The sequence below is a fragment of the Gymnoscopelus braueri genome, assembly GCF_963280865.1.
Source record: "Gymnoscopelus braueri genome assembly, chromosome: 4".
In the NCBI taxonomy this organism is placed as follows: Eukaryota; Metazoa; Chordata; class Actinopteri; order Myctophiformes; family Myctophidae; genus Gymnoscopelus; species Gymnoscopelus braueri.
Window position 1 is genome coordinate 47319020 of NC_137605.1, and position 13072 is coordinate 47332091.

Consider the following 13072-nt stretch of genomic DNA (forward strand, 5'->3'; position numbering starts at 1 on the left):
TTTTTTTGGTGGGGTCACAGCCTGAAAAGGTTGAGAACCACTGGTCTAATGTCATACTGCTGCTATGTGGACCTACAGCTCTGTTGTCATTCACCTTATGTCTAAATGTAAACGGTATTTGTAAATGGTGCATTCAGTTTATCCAACGCGCCTTACATAGATTGTGCATTACATTCACCCCACACATTCATACACCGATGGCGGAGGAAACCATGCAAGGCACCAACCTACTCTACTGGCCACTCTACCCTGCCATGCCAATCGCCCATACACATACCTGCGCTTTGTTATGAAACAGTATGTGTATACTTTACATGTAGATAATATGAAACTTTACATGTAGATAAAATGATAACGGAAAAAATAAACGTGTCAAATAAAAATCAAACATATTATGTTTGATTTTAATTTGACACGTTTATTTTTCAGTTTTCTCCTTGCTCTCTCTCTCCCCCCTTTCTTTCTTTCCCGAAAACAGCAAAATGATGGAGCTTGCACAAAAACAAATGTCACCTACTGATTTACACCTGTAAATCTGTGAACAGATTCGGAGTCTCTGACAGCGTACCAAATCCCGAGTCCATTTGGTTACATTTGTAAGCTGTCAAGAGTTAAATTAACACGGAGACTTTTACTGTGGCCCCCAGAAACCACTCCAATGCGATCACTGGAGGCAGAGTGACAGTGAAGTCAGGACTACTGTAGTCCTATCTGCCTGTTTGTCAGTCAGTCAGTCTCTGGGAGGCAAGTGGAAATGTGTGAGTACCCCCCCACACACACACACACACACACACGCACACACACACACACATTTTCACAGTGAGTCCATGTTACTGGTTGTCAGATCTAACAGCTCTTTCTGGGTGGAAATACTGTATATAACACACATACAAACACACACATACGGAGGCACGCAAACACGCGCTCACGCATTCGCACATGCGCGCGCGCACACACACACACACACACACACACAGCCGAGGAGAAAAGTGGCAGGTACATCATGTCAGTAGCAATATAACAGCGGATGGAAGTGGCAGGCACACACACAAACACACACCTCGTGCGTTAGCACAAACTCAAAACACACCTATTCTGGCATGTGCGCATCAATTCATACAAACATGCATTACACACACACACACACACACACACACACACACACACACACACACACACACACACACACACACACACACACACACACACACACACACACACACACACACACACACACACACACACACACACACACACACACACACACACACTTCTTCCGCCTTATAGCACATCTGAAAACAGACAGCCATAATTCCCATCTGCACTTTGCAATACACACACAGAAAGCTTGAGAGACATGAATCAGGTATAAATGGCTGCCTGGCAGTGAAGACCTCAGTGAGAGAGAGAGAGAGAGAGAGAGAGAGAGAGAGAGAGAGAGACAGAGAGAGAGGCTGTAACCTTGTCACGCTGCAGGTCCTTTAAGGTTGCTGTATTTGACCTGCCTCTCCTGGGCTCTGTGTGAGTGACGCCACGGCTAGTGGCCCTGATAATCTAACAGATAACTCATGCTTAGCCGCTCTCTATCAGTCTGACAGACGGACAGATACAGACAAACAGATAAACAGACAGACAGACAGACACAGACAGACACAGACAGACAGACAGACAGACAGACAGACAGACAGACAGACAGACAGGCCTAAATACACAGGATGGGTGGCAAAGGGACAGTTTAAAATCTTCAGCTAAGGGGAGTGCTGAACTGAAAAGAGAGTAAAAATCCTCGTATCTCCCGGTCGCTCTGTGTAAAAAAGCATAATCTAAGCCCCGGGTCTCTGGCTGACATTTTGGCTCCGTCTCAAGACACTATTCTGCCTCTATCTCATGTCACCATTCTGGCTGTGGTTCAATCCTCACATTGGCTCCCGTTCAGCCTCCATGCTGGCTCCCGTTCAGCCTTCATGCTGGCTCCACTTCAAGCTCCACACTGGCTGTGTTTTGGGGGCACCATCGTGGCTCTGTTTCAGCGAGTTCGCCACCCCACCTCCCCCTACCCCCCCCCCCCTTTTTTCAGTTTCGGCACCCCAGGTAGCTGGCCCCCTGCCCGGCCCGCAGATCAGTGGGAGATCCGGGGCTCGGGCCCTTTTTGTTTGGGGTGGCATTTCGCCTTTGTTTTCCCATCTCGCCTGTAATCTAAACACCTAAAGCATCTCATGCTTGACAAATGGGCCTGGAGATGAGGGAGCGGCGGAAGACAAACGACTGGAAGCGGTTCAAAACCCGGGCAGGACTCACGGTGTCCGACTGGGCCTGACCTCCCAAAGGTTAAAGACACGTTCACTTACAAAGCAATCAATTACCCGGGCCGCGTGGCCCCTTTTAACCAACCCCCCCCCCCCCCACACACACACACACACACGCCCTGCTTCCACGCAGCAAGCATTATTGATGAGGGTCCTACAGTTGTGCAGACTCCGGGCCAGAGCCTGTGTGTTTGATTGAACAATTAAAACATTGTTTCCGTTCATCGGAACCTCTAATACTCCTGTCTCCCATTTCTCTCTCTTTCGTCTTGTCTCTCTATCCCTCTCCCCTGTTTTCCCTTCCCTCCCTCCCTCCCTCCCTCTCTCTCTCCCCCCCTCTCTCTCCCTCTCTTTCTCCCTCTCTCCCTCCCTCCCTCTCTCTCTCCTCCCCTCTCTCTCCCTCTCTTTCTCCCTCTCTCCCTCCCTCTCTCTCTCCCTCTCTCTCTCCCTCTCTCCCTCCCCCCCTCTCTCTCTTCTCTGCAGGTTGTTGTAGCAGGTTTGTTCTGGTAGCTCGGCTCCACGGGTCCCAGCAGCCCCTCAGCTGTTCCGCTGGGTTTGTAATTACCATTTCATTAAGAATGACAGTTTCGGGGGTTGAAGCACCATTTCATCGGGGTCTCGCGGGAAAGGCGCTTGCCAAATTTCCTGCGTGAGCGGCAATTATCTCTCCTCGTGTCTGCAATTCACCATTTTGTACTTAGCGGCTTGACAACGGGGCTAGGAACATTTTGGGGAGAGCAATAATGGATGTAGGATATGCACACTGCAGTCCACCTCCTGCTTATGTCACGTCAGACAAGAGGGAAGCAAACTAGAGGAAAATAATACGGTGGGGAAAACACAAGGGTTTGTTTACACTGGCGCTGCCCTCTGTATTATGTTGTGTGCAAACTATCAAGGAGCACTGGGGTTTTACCCATTAACTCTTTGACTGCGGACGACGCGATAACGCGTCAAGTGCTACTTTGTCCAGTTGGCCGTCGACGCGCTCGACGCGCTGGACGCGCGTTCATTGTTTAATCTCTGATTGCGCTATGCTGCTTAATATTCAATGTTATTCTCAAGTTCCACTTACTTCACGGACATCTGCATCCGGTTTCATGGCCTGGATTCCGTTTCCGGTTTTTGATTTTTTTCCCCAGTCATTTTCGTCCAAAATAGGTAAATAAACGGGTTTTCACACGGTATAACGGACAAACGGACAGCTTCTCTTCTATAATCTATGGTCTGGGTGACGATCAGTCATCGCCGTCGTGCATCACAACGTAATTTTCGCTGATCAAAACAATCTGGGTGACGTCACATCCGTTTTCATGTTTTTCCTTGTCTAATCTATGAAGAAGGGTGAGAGAGACCCAACGACATGATCACGCTGTCATGTGCTGCTCTCTGCTGGCGGATTTGTGCTGGGTCTTTATATTATGTGTCCTTAAATTATTTTCATGAGAAAAATTCAAAATAAAAAAATAAAAAAACACGAAAATTGCTGGCACTGGGGGAGTACTTTATGAAAATACTCTGGCAGTCAAAGAGTTAAGACCTAAATCCTAACAGTTTTCCTTATTTTTTCTATATGTTTCTATATCAGTGGTGCTCAAACATTTTCATGTCAAGGACCCCCAAATTGATATGCATTTGGTCACAGACCCCCATCTAAAAATATTTAGTTCCAGGGACCCCGAAAAGCAAAGATTAAGTAAAACATGTTTGCTTTAAAAATATATATATTCAAAGATTTGCACAAATGTTCAAAAAGAAAATTTAAATAGCAGATCTACAAGCTCAAAGCACGGCACGAAGTGACACGCTATGAGCTTGTATATCTGCTATTTTTGAATAGCCAAAGTATAAAATAATGGTTAAAAGATTGTGATGCAAAATGATGTAAAAAGACACAAGATGCCTTCCCGGCTCTAATTAATAAGCCTGAGTTGTACTTAGTTGTGTGCGGGTGTCGTGCACCTGAAATAGCCGATCTATAAGCATCACAACACGTCGCTGTGCGGCATGTTGTAAGCTATTTCCGGTGCCCAAAACCATGGTACAGTATATGGTCAGGCTGGCTGGCCTGCTGTGTTCACATACAGGTAATTCTGTCCCTGTTTCCCTAACATTTGTGTTGCTATATTGCTACAACCATTGGAACGGTTTTACAACCCGTCCCCAAGGCCTGACTTCTATCAGGCAAAAGGGATTTAAAGGGCCATGCCAGCGTCAATACATGCCATTGTGTGTTAGCTTTGGCCATATATCGTACATAAAAATAGACAATTCTTCCGTTAATGGCTATTCTTTTTTACATCTCACAATTATTTATGATTTCTCCAATGTGGCAGTCACAGACACAACCCAAGGACACGGTATTCAATGGGAAAATCTAAAAACAAACTCAGTATTATAAGCAAGACGATCTCCATAACCTTTTTGGAAACCAATAAATGTCAATATTCATATTCGCCATAAGAAAAGTTTGTGGGTGCGAATCCGTGTATCTGTATGGTCTGCATAAATGAAATGAGTGTCTGCATCACTCTTTTAGAACAAAGAGAGAAGTGTACTCTGTGTGTATACTCTGTGTGTGTACTCTGTGTGTGTGTGTGCGTGTGTGCGTGCGTGCGTGCGTGCGTGCGTGCGTGCGCGTTTGTGTGTTGTTTTAGTGAAATCTCAAGGAAAAAAAAATAGAAAACCCACAAAAGCCCAGAAAAGAGGGATCTCAGTTGAGTTATAGTGACAAGACTCCCAGACTAGCGCTGGCCTTCTAATTGCGTGTCTGCACTGAATGATGGGACACTTAATTCCTACACATTCCACACAATTGCTTTTCACTAACCCAGGCTGAGGGAGGTGCAGGGAGGATATGCAGCCATATGGAGAGGCTATGCAGGCCAGGGTACCATGCTTTAGGCCTGCTATAGGCTCTACACTATGCAGGCCAGGGTACCATGCTTTAGGCCTGCTATAGGCTCTACATTATGCAGGCCAGGGTACCATGCTTTAGGCCCGCTATAGGCTCTACACTATGCAGGCCAGGGTACCATGCTTTAGGCCTGCTATAGGCTCTGCACTATGCAGGCCAGGGTACCATGCTTTAGGCCTGCTATAGGCTCTGCACTATGCAGGCCAGGGTACCATGCTTTAGGCCTGCTATAGGCTCTGCACTATGCAGGCCAGGGTACCATGCTTTAGGCCTGCTATAGGCTCTACATTATGCAGGCCAGGGTACCATGCTTTAGGCCTGCTATAGGCTCTACACTATGCAGGCCAGGGTACCATGCTTTAGGCCTGCTATAGGCTCTACACTATGCAGGCCAGGGTACCATGCTTTAGGCCTGCTATAGGCTCTACACTGCAAAAATATGGGTCTGTTTTCACACTCTCTGAGGTGAAATAACATCCAACTGTATAGATTCAGAAAGGGAGGTGAAAGGAAGCCGCTGGAATATGAAAGGCTTTCTCAAACATCATCACACAGGCTCTCGCGGTGTTGGAAAAAGTACTACATTATTTTACTTAAGTTAAAGTATCAATACTGCAATGTAGAAACACTCTGTTAAGTCCGGTAATCAAAATTTACTTGAGTAAAAGTACAAAAGTATTGGCATCAAAATATACTTAAAGTACCAAAAGTAAAAGTACTCGTTATGCAGAATGCCCCGTTTCACAAGTTATCATACAGTATGTGTAAAATGTCTTGTCAGATCTACAAGCACAAGCTTGTAGATCTGCTATTTTCAAATAGCCAAAGTTTAAGTAGGGCTGAAGTTTTCAAGTAATTGTAGTGGTGTAAAAGTACAATATTTGTCTCTAAGATGAAGTTGAGTAGAAGTAAAAGTATAGAAAATTGGAAATACCCCAGTAAAGTAAAAGTACCTCAAAATTGTACCTAAGTACAGTACTTGAGTACATGTACTTAGTTACTTTCCACCACTGCTCACACACGCACGCACGCACACAGGTGTGGGATGGTCATAAGACGGATGGCTGTGTACAGTAAGTGCATTCAGCTGTGTATGTGCCGACATGCGCGCGCGCACACACACACACACACACACACACACACACACACACACACACACACACACACACACACACACACACACACACACACACACACACAGTTTGTTTTACTACACTTGTGAGGACATCAATATTTTAGGAAGCCGATTTTATGATTGATTTATGATTTTTTTGGGGCATTTTTAACCACAAGTCTAAAGCCGGAAAATAGCAGATCTACAAGCTCACAACATGTCGCGCTGAATCTTTTTCAAAACGTATTTCTAAAAATGATTTCAACCATAAAACAACAATTTTTTCTTGCGAGGACCAGGTGAATGGTCCTCACAACGTCTATTCCTCAAATTCTACTACACTTGTGGGGACGTTTGGTCCTCACAAGTATAGTCACACACACACACACACACACACACACACACACACACACACACACACACACACACACACACACACACACACACACACACACACACACACACACACACACACACACACACACACACACACACACACACACACACACACAGCTCTGCTGTCAGCTGATGGTAGCACATGTAGCACCATGGTGCTGGCTGCTCATACCCCCTGCTGTCCTGTGAATGGGTCACTTGTTCTGTCTCCATCATTCTGTGTGTCAGCCTGTTGTGTGTTATGTATCTATAATGGCTGCTGGACGGATCCCTAGCAGCCATGGAGGAGTTATACAGTAGTGCTGTTACGCAGTTATGGAAGAAGTACTCAAAATGTTTACTTAAATATCAATACCCTATTGTGGAAATCAGTCTGTTACAAGTAAAAGTTCGGTGTTCAAAATTTACTTGAGTAAAAGTACAAAAGTATTGGCATGAAAATGGACTTAAAAGTACTCAAAGTAAAAGTACTCAGGTCCCATGTTTTCAAATGTATAAAATGTATACAAATCCTGAAACAAAACAGCAGATCTACAAGCTCACAATGCGCAGCGTTGTGAGCTTGTAGAACGTCTATTTTTCTGTGTAGGTAAACTGTTGTGTTATGCAAGGGATAATCAATGGGGACCAGGTCATTATTGAGAAATAAACCCACACAGGGTGATTAGGGTCTAATCATTACTTCTCAATAATGACCTGCTACCCATTGATTATCCCTCTTATTACATGGCTACTTAATGAAGAAATTACCCAAAATTTACAACAAAACGAAGGATTTCATTGCTTATGGTAATGAAAGTAGTCCATTAACTTATGCCAGGTGCGTCAGTGCACCTGGCATAAAGTGGAAAACAACAGGAAGTGTTGATAAAATAGCATCAATATTCGGTTACTGCATTGTCCATTGCTCACTTTAAATGTTTTCAAAAACGTTCTTGAGAGCAATGTTTAGCTGTAAATGTGTTTGTTTACTTGGCTGCCATGTTGGATATGGCACTTTACATGTAGAGCAGAGACCCGACATTGTCCCACCCTGAGCAAGCAATTTTTGCGACAGTGGCAACGAAAAACTCCCCCTTAACTGGAAGAAACGTCAGGCAGACCCAGACTCTATACGGCCATCTGCCTCCGGGGGGGGGGGGGGGGGGAGAGAGAGAGAGAGAGAGAGAAGGAGAGACAGAGAGATGGTAGTGTACACAAACAAATTTGAAAATATGCACATACTACGAACAGTTTGCATCACAACGTTACTTGTGCGCTTGTGGATCGTCTATTTTCACTATAATCTTTCATTAAATGCAATCGAGGCAAAAGTTTGAAATAATTGTGATATTGATTTGAAGTTATATCGGCTAGCCCTATGATGGTATACGCTCATTTACTACATTCCATCTTATACCCGGCCTTGACTGAACTACACTTCCCAGCATGCAAGAGAAACATATTCTGTTTAAGACTATTGCTTGTGTTAGGTGATTAAAGACTTTGACACAGACCGTAAAGAAGAGAGAGAGAGAGAGAGAGAGAGAGAGAGAGAGAGAGAGAGAGAGAGAGAGAGAGAGAGAGAGAGAGAGAGAGGCTGCTAATGCATTCAGTGGCCAGTCCTCATTCACACATGGCTCTTAATGGTTTTAATTGATCTTTATTAGGTCCAATTAGAGCAGGGCACTGTGGGGGAAACAAGGTTGTGATTGGTCGGACAGATCGGAAAAGAGCAGTATGAAGGTGAGAGAGGTGAGAGGGTTAGATACAGACAGTGGTGTAAAGTAACTAAGTACATTTTCTTAAGTACTGCATAAGTACAATTTTGAGGAACTTTTACTTTAGTGGTGTATTGCCAATTTTCAATACTTTTGCTTTTACTCCACTACAATTATTTGACAACTTTAGTTATTTACTTTGCCGATATAAATTATTATATTATAAAACATACATTAACCACTTTAGCCCTATTTTATACCTAGGCTATTTCCTAACGTTTTAGTACTTTATTTTTGGTACTTTAAGTATATATTTTGATGCCAATACTTTTGTACTTTTATTCAAGTAACATTTTGAACACAGGCCTTTTACTTGTAACAGAGTATTTCTACATTGCGGTATTGATACTTTTACTCAAGTAAAAAACGTGAGCACTTTTTCCACCACTGGATACAGAGAGAGGTCCAGAGACGGACACAGAGGAAGGAAGAGAGGGAGGGAGCAAGACAACACAGGGTAAGAAACAAGACAAGCTTTGTGAGCTTGTAGATTGGCTATTTTAGGCTAATGTCCCCCCTTTAGACACTGCTTCAATATACTGTATATACAGTGTCATTCTAATTATCTATTAACCCATTAAGGCCCGAGGCCGATTCTTACTACTGTATGTCTTCTAAATCTTAACAGTTTTCTGAAAAACCTGTGTTTCTATATCAGTGGTTCTCAAACCTTTTCATGTCAAGGACCCCCAAAATGATGTTATGTATTTGGCCGCCGAACCCCATCTCAAAATATTTTGTTCCAGGGACCCCGCATGAAGGAAAAGATTTGAGTTAAAAATGTTCGCTTTAAAAGATAATAAATACATTAATTTGCACACATTTTCTAATTTTTTCAAAAATAGCAGATCTACAAGCGCGGCACTCGGTGCTTGTATCAGCTTGTATAATGTACACAGATGCGTTCCAGGTCTTAATTGCAACTCTATTCTAAACTTCACAGGTAGCAAGTGAAAGGCAAGGGTTAGTAAATACGGGACCTATGACTAGATATAGTTAAGAGCCTGGCTGCTGCATTTTGTACACAGGGCAGCTTGTGGAATGACATTACAGTCATTTAGCAGACGCTTTAATCCAAAGCGACTTACGATAAGTGCATTCAACATAGGTAGGGAAACAAAACTACTAATCACCAGAAGTCTTAAGTTTTCTGCTAAAACAAGCAACCAAGAGTATACCTAGCGCTAAGGTAAAAGTGAAATATATCAGCTACCTACTTTCATAAACAGATGAGACAAATAGCTAAATCAAATGAGCAAGAGCTAAAACAAATAAGTGTATCGACTAAACAAGATCCAATAAAACAATACAACAATAAAGCAAGAGTTTGTACAACTAGTTAACAACAAGTAGGCAAGGCGAAGAGGAAGGGTAGTGTTTCCTGAAGAGGTGGGTTTTCAGCCTGCGGCGAAAGATTGGGAGTGACTCTGCTGTCCTGACATCAGTGGGGAGTTCATTCCACCACTGTGGGGCCAGAACAGAAAAAAGTCTCTAGGAGAAGGATAGTTGTGTGGGAGAACTTGGGGCGGTTGAACACCAGACGAGCCGCAGCTTTCTGCTTTAATGACCAAGGCAAGATCAATGGACAGACAGCTTGTTTTGCTTGGCGGTGGTCATGCATGTCTATGACTGTTCCGGTGCCCAGTTCCATTAAAGGTACAATCTGTACGTTTTTTTGTCCTGCCCCGAGAGAAGTAATTGCAACTGTACAGTAACACCCCGGAATGAAACCCTGGGGGTCTCCCACATGGGAACCCAAACACCTACTGCAAGAGGGAACACTCCCGCTTGGCATGTTTGGGCTTATGAGTCTCGGGCAGGGCTACTTGTCGACCGATGTCACTGCAGAATGATGTGCTGCAGAGGTTACATTGTATTAACATACTGTACACTACCATGCATATTGTTTAAAACAACGTTGTATTTACTGTAACACTTGTTAGTTGCATCAATATTTTTCACACATATTCACTTGAGTACATTGAGGCTGTCAAGCATCTCTTTTCTGTATACTGTACGAGCTATTTGATTTGCTACTTGAATACGACCACACTTCCAATCCTAATTACGCTACAGCTTCACTAGAATAATGTCCACAATGTTGTGACATGCAGAACATTGCAAGTCCCTATTTTGGAAATGTCAAAATGGGGGGGAATGTCCCCCCCCCCTCTTCTTCTTCCCTTTCTTTATTCTATGGAAATAACGATACGATGGGAACTATGCACGAAAATCTATTTCACCCACTTCTTTACTCTGTAAACCTGTGATGTGACAATAAAGCTGATTCTGATTCTGATTCTGTCATTATAGGCAATACAAATTTAAATAAATGAGCAATTCAACTAAAATAGCAGATCTACAACCTCAGACAATGCAGCGCTCACAACGCATTGAGTTCCATAGTGGGCTTGAACATCGGCCATTTTCCGCTGTTGATCATAATATGGCCACAAGTGGTTTTAATGCACAATTTCACAATGGAAAAATGACACCCAGCTAACCTCTACCGTTGATACTGTAACACACACACACACACACACACACACACACACACACACACACACACACACACACACACACACACACACACACACACACACACACACACACACACACACACACACACACACACACACACACACACACACACACAGTCCTGTTGCACACAACCACCACCACTGTGGTCCCTGTTCCCCGGTGCTGTGTTTGTGTTTCTGGGGAGCCGGCCGACCTCTGACCCCTGGCTAATGAGAGCGATAACGAGGATTAAAAGGGGGCGACTGGAAGGTGTCTAAGAGGCGGTTTAAACAATTACACTGAGCCGCCAACATGCCTTTCTTCATGACTCAGGAAATTACTGTCCCTCTCTCTCTCTTTCTCTCTTTCTCCCCCCTCTTTCAGTCTGCACACAAAAGAAAGAGGGGCTTATGGAAAATAATAAATTATCTCGGGCCACATTAACTTGGATGTAAATCGCCAGGCAATTATGTTTTAATAGCCCTTTAAGAGAATGAGTAATTGGGGGTGACGCTGCTGGGGTTGATCAGGCTCACCCATCTCTCTCTCTCCCCCCTGTGCCCACTGGAAACACACTGCATGGGGCTCTGAGGATCTGGTCAGCCCCCCAGTACTGTACGTGTGTGTGTGTGTGTGTGTGTGTGTGTGTGTGTGTGTGTGTGTGTGTGTGTGTGTGTGTGTGTGTGTGTGTGTGTGTGTTTGTATAACTATACGTGTGAGGACCTACTTTATGTCCCCACAAGTATATAACAATGTTAGAAATAGACAGTGTGAGGACCATTTTCCTGGTCCTCACGAGAGAAGTTAAGTTTTACAATTAAAAGATTCAGGTTAGGATTAGGCATTTACAGATTAGGTGTACCTTACTTGATTTGTTTATTTACGGGACAGTGTGCGTTAAATAATGAACGTTCAATACATGTACAGTACAAGAATTGAATCAACTGAACATGATCTCAGGTAAACATGGTGGATTTAGCTAGAAGCTAATTTCCATTTATAGTCCCACATATACAAACATTACAACAACAACATGACAAAAACAACTGCCTACTAATAAGTCTAACTAATAGAATATCTAAAGCCTATTTTGACATATATTATCTAAGATTACAATAAAATGACCCGCACACCATCTACACTTGCACAATAAGGACGACCTTCTTTAGTCATCCTGAAAAGGGTCAATAAACCTTCTTCAGGTTGCTGACAAGTACGTAGCAACACAGATATACATAAACAGGGTCCTACAACAACCAATCACAGTCACCCCTCGTTGATGGGGATGAGGTGCAACAGGTGGTGAACCCATTTGAATAAGTGATCTCATCAGTCAGTATCGTATACAATCAGCTAATACACATCAAGTATCAAGACATTATCTAAGATTAAAAATGTATCGATGGTCACACGTTTGAGACATTTTTAACCATTGTTTTAGTTTTGTTTTAAAGGTCCACAGGGTTTTCAAAAGCAGTGGTTTTCAACCTTTTTCATATCAAGGCTATTATTTATTTGTGTTTGAGCCACAGAAAATAACTGATGTACAAGCTCACAACACGTGAGCATATCTGCAATTTTCAATGATAGGTTTTGGGTTAAAACAGAAAAAGTATGGTAAAAATTGTATTTATAAAATCACTGTCCTAAAGTGTTGTCTTGTGTCTAATAACAAGTATAGTAATACAAATGTGTGTGCGTGCGTGCATGCGTTTTGTGTGTTGACAGATTTAACCAGCATAGAAGGTCTTACGGAGATGTCCCTATACGGACATTTCCTAATATGAATATACGGTTAATGTATGAAGCGATCATGCTCTAGGGTCAACCTTTTATAATAGCGAACTAGTATTCGCCATATAAGGATGACCCAAGGATGAAGAGCATGATCGCTTTCAAAGAAGATCCATTTCAACCATTCCATTTCAACTTCTTCAAATACCCTATACGAGGATACCGGCCTGACCAGAATGCATGGGCATTCTGCTACCAGCATTAGTTAATACAATACATCTACTGATCGTCGTTGCCGCTGAACGGCAAACATCTCATTCTACCT

General features: G+C 43.3%; 1 protein-coding gene across 1 annotated transcript in view; it reads right to left on the minus strand.

The window, feature by feature from the left end:
- The window catches only part of LOC308083628 (PC3-like endoprotease variant B), a gene marked incomplete at its 5' end in the record, with an annotated part of 225961 nt that overhangs the window by 55463 nt on the left and 157426 nt on the right, over window positions 1–13072 (minus strand). The window lies entirely within an intron of this gene.